Genomic DNA, 6,867 nt, shown 5'->3' on the forward strand with positions numbered 1-6,867 from the left:
TCAAACAATATTGCTATTAATGTATAGAATGTTTTCTTGGTTCTGCTCATTTTGCTCTTCATTATTTCATGCAAGTCTTTCCATGTTTTTCTAAGATCATTGAGTTTGCCATTCTTATAGTACAGTAGTATTCCATCACAATCATATACCACAACTTGTTCAGCCATTCCACAATTGATGGGTATCTCTTCAATTTCCAGGTCTTTACCACCACAAAGAGAGCTGCCTTAAACATTTTAGAACATATAAGTTCTTTTCCTTTTTCCCTTATCATCTTTGGAAATAGACCTACTAGTGGTATTGCAGTCAAAGGGTAAAAGCAGTTTAATAACTCTTTGGGCATAATTCCATTCTCTAAAACAAGGGCCAACTGTTCAGTGGCTTTCCCCAAATATGGCACCATAGGCTGAATATGACTATGAATGCAGCCTTAACAAAACAAACATAGAAGGTGGCACCTCCCTCCTACTGTACACTAAGCTTCTCTCAGTGCTGTACAAGGTGCCATCAACTCTTTTGGCTGTCACAGCACATCGCTGACTCACACTGAGCTTGTCCTCCTCTAAAAACCCCTGATCTTTCTTTTTTTTAAGTTTTATTTTAGACTTAAATACTAAAACTTAAATACACAATAGAAAAAAGAAAAAGATGCACATTATAAACTTAAATATTGAAACTGAAATGCAAAATAAGAAAAGAAAAAACATGTCACGTGCACAACAGAAGACAAGCGAGAATTCAAAATATATATCAATGTTTCCATTTCAAGAAAGATTATCTTATAAATACTATGCATTGTGTTGAGAGCTGTCAATCTTTTCTTTGCTTCCTTGTAACTTTTCTTTTGTTCTCTGTTGTGCACTTTTTACTTTGTTCTTTTTCCCCCTTCCTCCCCCCTACCCCAGAAGGCTACAATTAAGCACACACACACACACACACACACAGAGATATCTAGATCTATCTATCTATCTATCTATCTATCTATCTATCTATCTATCTATATCCATATATATATATATATATATACACATACATACATACATATATACGCACACACACACATACATACATAAACATATACCTTCCCTAACGAATTCTTCTCCTGGTCTTTGTTTTCATGTTTATATGTCTCTTATTTTCTATCCCTTCTGACTCCTCTACTTTACTTTTACCCACTACCTTGCGTCCTATCTCTTAACCTCCTCCTCTCCAAGGATTCCTCCCTTATCCTCTCATTCCCATTGATCTAAACACCTTACTATACCCACCTTTAACACATTCCCTCACTATTCCCTCTAGAGATCTCTCCCTTATCCTCTTCCCCCTCCCTATCCCTTAGCATTTTATTTCTTTCTGAATTTAGAGGACTTTTATACTCTTCTAGATAATATATATGTCATTCCTTCTTGAGCCTATTCCTGATGAAAGTAGGTTTCTAGAACTAATAGCTCTCCACCCCCATCTAATTCTTCTGTGTTGGTTCTTACTGTTAAAACTAGTTTGTATAATTATTCTTACTCTAAACAATTTTACTTTTTAAATCATATCATACTCAGGTCTATCCAAATCTTTCTTATGAACTACCCAATTACTAATAACAATCAGACATAAGTTTTACATTCCATATACATGAAAGATAAATGATCTGTACTTAGTGAATTCTTTGTAATTAGTCTTTCACATGTATCTTATATTTCTCTTGGCTCTTGTATGCCAAATCTTCTATTAAGTTCAGGTTATTTTTAGAAAACAAAGTCCTGAAAGTTCTGACAGTTCATTAAATGTCCTTTTTTTTTCATTCAGGATTATGCTTAAAACCCCTGATCTTTCACACACCACCTGGAGTATGCCTATGACTCCCACATCCTGTTCTGTACATTTTTTAAAAAATTAAAACACGTGACTTCCTATTTATTCTCACAAAATTTCATCTTATGAAATTTACTGTCATTTTACTGTCAGAGTTTGTTAAGATCACTTTGAATCTTACTCAATTCATTGAGCATATTTGCTAACCCTTTGAGTTTCATTTGAAGACTTGATAAGCATGTCTTCTACATCTCTGTCAAAGACATTGATTGAAAAACAAACAAACGAATGGCTGAACAGAATAGCTCCAACATCAAAGCCTTGGGCCTTTTTGCTACACACGTTTCTGCATATTTATACTATCATTAATTCTTTGGGTTTGATAATTAGACACCTTCTAAATCCACTTGACTATAATCCAGCTGGCACTGGCCCATCTTGTAGACTAGCACAGCATGACAGCCTCTGTCAGATGCCTCACTGAACAACAGATGTATCATGGTATCCCTCTGATCTACCAGGCTAGTAAGCCTATGGATAAAAAGAAATCAGATTGTTTCGGAATGATTTATTCTTGAAACATACATACTGCATTAGAAAGATCACTACTTCCCCTTTAGCAATTCATTCTAGAAATTTTCTAGAAAGCAAAGTTAAGCTTCTAGAACTATCTTTAGGTTGAGAAATCTACATTCTTTGCCTTTTTGAATACTGCACCATTTGCCTATCTGCATTAACTGATTGATTAAATTTGAGTGTAGACTATGTGGAGGCAAGAATACAAGCTAAGGCTAGAAACAGGGTAGTGAAAGATTGTGTGGGAACTTAAATTCTAAACAAAGGACTTTGAACTTAGTTGAAAGGCAGTAGTAAGGCATGGTGCATCTTGAGCAAATGATTTGTGTGATATGAAAAGAAATAGGTTAATACAGTTAGAAGCAGGATTTATACCAGACAGTGATACAGTAATAATGTGGTACTAATATGCATTCATGTATTGGGATTTGTAACATCATTAAATGTATTTACTTATTTGTTGCTTAAAAGAAAATACATAGCACACTATCTAATTGATGAGGGGTAGCTACAAGAAAAGCACATCATAATTATAACAATAGCTGCCTTTAATATATAATTTAAAATTTTTCGAAGTGCTTAAAGGCTATCTCATTTGAATCTCACAAACTTGTGAAGTGGGTACTGGAGATAATGCTATTGTAACAAGTTAACTGTAGTTTTCCTCCAACTTTCACTCACATTCATAGATTGGTTCCCCAAAGGGTGGCTGATACTTCAGTTTGTAGTATATTTTTTTAGTCCCTACCAGTGTGCTTTCCATTAACAGTCATCCATTTGATGTAATTAGATCTTAGCCAAGGCATTTACTAAGCTGGATTCATAAGAACACTTGTTACAAAATATTCCTTCCGTAAACCTGGAATATTTTCTCCTACAAATGTACACAGGGAATACGAATAAAAGGGAAGAGTTGCCATTGACCTAAAGTTCAATGGGAGGGATGAAAGTATGATTCATGTGTTGTAAGGCAACAATCATTGGAAGCCCCATGTATCTCTGTTGAGTTCTCATGCTGACTTCAGTGTCTGCCTTTCCTCAGCTTGACTCAACTGAAATGGATCCTTCTTGAAACTTCTTTCTCCCTTACATAAGGATCTCTCTGAATTTGTTACTATCATCACTGTGTAGCTTTCAATGTCCCTCTATCTTGAAATCTAAAAGTCCTCAAGGGTTTAGACATTTTAAAATACTCCTACAGGTGTGGCTATCCTTATTTGATCAACCAAATTCATTGTTTCCTTTTCAACTGAATCAAAGAAGTCTTGGCACCAGGTAAATGCATCAGGACATAGATGGATCTCTGTGGTTAGTTTAAAAACTCATTAATACCTTGTGATTGCTTTCTGGGTCTTCTGTGACTATAACAGCTGAGATGGAGAGGGGAACGCCTTCCTTTACTTTGTCTCCATATAACAGATGAAGAAGCTGAGAGACAGAAAAGTTAAGTGACTTGCCAATGATAGTGTACCTAGTAAGTATGGGAGCTAAGATTCAAGCGCAAATACCTCCAGCACTTTGTCCACTATTCCTCACTCTATCTTTTATAAGCTGAAAAGTGATAAAGTATTAGGAACCACTACAATCACTCCTAGCTCCAGACTGGGCCCTTGGAGCCCCTAGGTGACAATGGTGGGTGGGACTGATACAAAGAGCCCAGGACAACACTGAGAGGGGAAGAAAGTGTCCACCTGCTCTTTCTCTTTGAGACTTAGCCCTTGTCTGAGAGATGGGACCTGATCTCAGAATAGGGACACAGCTGCAGACACTGACTTCTATCTAAACCCTCTATGTTCTTCAAGCCCCTACTTCTCCCTGAGGATATGAGGTCATGCTGACCTCACTCTTCGGACATGGGCAGCTGTCCTTGTGAAGTCTCTTTAAATATAATTGATACCCATAAATGATCCCTCCCATACTGGAAAGAGACTGTGTGGACCTTGATGAAACAATTACTCCAGCTGCCTACTGCTTGTTCCCTATGACTTACTTGACTCTGGCTGAGAGGCTTTCTAATCCTTGGCTTTTATCATTGGCCAGAATTGATTCTGGATTTCAACTTCCATTCCCCACCATTGTCTCTGGCTTTGATCTTGTTTTTTCTAAACTTGTTAGAGACTGGATCTGTTATAAACCTAGAAAAGTAGGCTGGAGTCAGAGTTCAGAGTCCTAGAGACAAAACAGAACTCATGAAACTCTTCAGTAGTGGAGTGAAATAGTTAGAGCTGGATTTTAGAGCTATTACTTTGGCAGCTGTGAAGGATGGACTGCAGAGAGGAAAAGTCAGATGCTAAGGAGACCACTTAGACAGCTTCTACAATAGAGAAGGGGTTGCCAAGAAGAGTAAAGTAAAAATTATCATTCAGGAAACTTCAAAGTTGGTCTAAGTCTCAGAGGGATCATAAACAAATGGAAACAGGAAATGAGACAAAGCTTCCAATGATAAATCGATGGAGATCTTTAGACCACCAAGCTCCTGCTTTGGGGCTCCTATTCAGCCTATGTTCTCGTAATCTGGGTCATGTCAGACATGTGCTGGCCATGGAGCTCCCACAGAATGGACATTTCATGCATTTTAGCCTACACTTACCTTTTCAGAAGATTAGCTCTTTGACTAGCTTTGCCCACTTTAATGTCTTTCAGCAGGGTCCTGGACTCTCTCCCTCAGGATTATACCCCATGCTGTCCTTTGCATTTTAGACATCAGATCCCCATATGATCACCTACCCTGGACAGTGTGAACTAGCAAAAGTGAGCTCTCCTGGAGAAGCTACCCCAGGTATTCTGTTAGTTACTGTTGAGGTCCATAGATAAGTCAGTTCCTTGTTGGCAGCCACAGTTTGAAATGTTGACAGCTCATGGTATTCTCAGAGACTGAGATGAGATAGCAGATATCAGAAGCCTGGAGAACTCTATGTATAACGAGGCAAAGTTTTCCCAAGATACGAGGAGAAGAGGGAGCATGGAAGTTTCTCCAGTAGAAAATCCCTGAAAACCAGCAAAAAGAACAGAAGGATACCTCCAGACATTTGCAGTCTTGTCTTCCATTTATAGCCCAGTAGTCTCTATGGTCTCTGGAACCTTGCCTACCTCTTTGGCCAGAAAGATAGCTGGAGACTAAGCTGTGGGATTCCTCCATGTTCCACTGTCTGTGGTCTGTCAACTGCCAGCCACAGTCAGGGGAGAAATGAAAACCATTCATCTGAGGATTTCTGTGGGAAATCCAGGCCATGGGTTGTAAATCAGTATGAAACCAGGACTCGAAAGAAGGAGGAACAACTCATCTAGACAAAGAGAGGAGAGAACTTAATGCTGTCACATCGCAAGTTAACTCTCTCTAACCCTCCAGACTTTTAAGTCATGTAGGTCTCAAGGGAGTCTCAAGCTGTCCTTGACTTATCACACTCACTTACCCCACTCCCATCTAATCCACTGCTAAATCTTCTACCTTCAGAACATCTTTCATAGAGAGCACCTTCTCTCTACTTAAAGCTGCCAATCTAATCTATTGGAGCATTATAGCCTTCTTTTTGGTCACCTTGCCTCAAGTGTCTTCCCACACCAATCCATCTCTTACTCAGCTGTCAAAGTGATTTTTCTAAAGTTCAGGTCTGACCATTTTACTTTTCTATTCAGCAAGCTCCAGTAGTTCCCTTTGACTTCCAGAATTAAATATAAAGTGCATTGGTATTTGAAACTCTTCACAAATTGGCCCTTTCCTACCTTTTGAGCCTCATTATAACTTACTCCCCTCCACATACTCCATGAGCCAGTTAGCCTGCTCTACTTGTGTGCCATGCTCTTCTAGCAGTAGAGGCCAAGAGGGAAGGGATACCTACAGCAATTGGATTGATTCAATGGAAATGATTGTTGGAATTGGCCAGTCCATACCCCCTTGCAGTATATTCAGAAAAGAAGTCAGGGAAGGAATCAATCCTGATTGACTTATGTTGCAATCATGAGCCAATTAGTCAGAGTGAGGAAGTAAAAAAAATGTATGAAGATAAGTCCAAGACAGACAATGAGAAAAATAGCTTGAGAGAAAATGAGAAAATGAGAAAAAATCCACTGTTAGTGAAAGTGTGAACTGATCCAACCATTTTGGAATTATATCCAAAGAATCATAACTGTGTATGTCCTTTGACCCATCAATATCATTATTAGGTCTCTTTCTCAAGGTGATCAGGGAAAAAGGAAAAGAACATATATGTTCTACAATATTTATAGTGGCTCTCTTTGTGGTGGCTAAGAACTGAAATTGAGGAGATGCCGATAAACTGGGGAATGGTTAAAGAAGTTGTGGTATATGATTGTGATGGAATGTTACTGTGCTGTAAGAAATGATGAGCTTGTTGATTTTAGAAAAACATGGAAAGACTTGTGCGAAAAAATGAAGAATGAAAAGGGAAGAACCAAGAGAGCATTGCATACAGTAAAAAATTGTCTAAAGAACAATTTTGAACAACTAAGTTATTCTGAATA

Source organism: Phascolarctos cinereus, unplaced genomic scaffold (assembly GCF_003287225.1).
Source record: "Phascolarctos cinereus isolate Bilbo 61053 unplaced genomic scaffold, phaCin_HiC Scaffold_2;HRSCAF=192, whole genome shotgun sequence".
Classification (NCBI taxonomy): Eukaryota; Metazoa; Chordata; class Mammalia; order Diprotodontia; family Phascolarctidae; genus Phascolarctos; species Phascolarctos cinereus.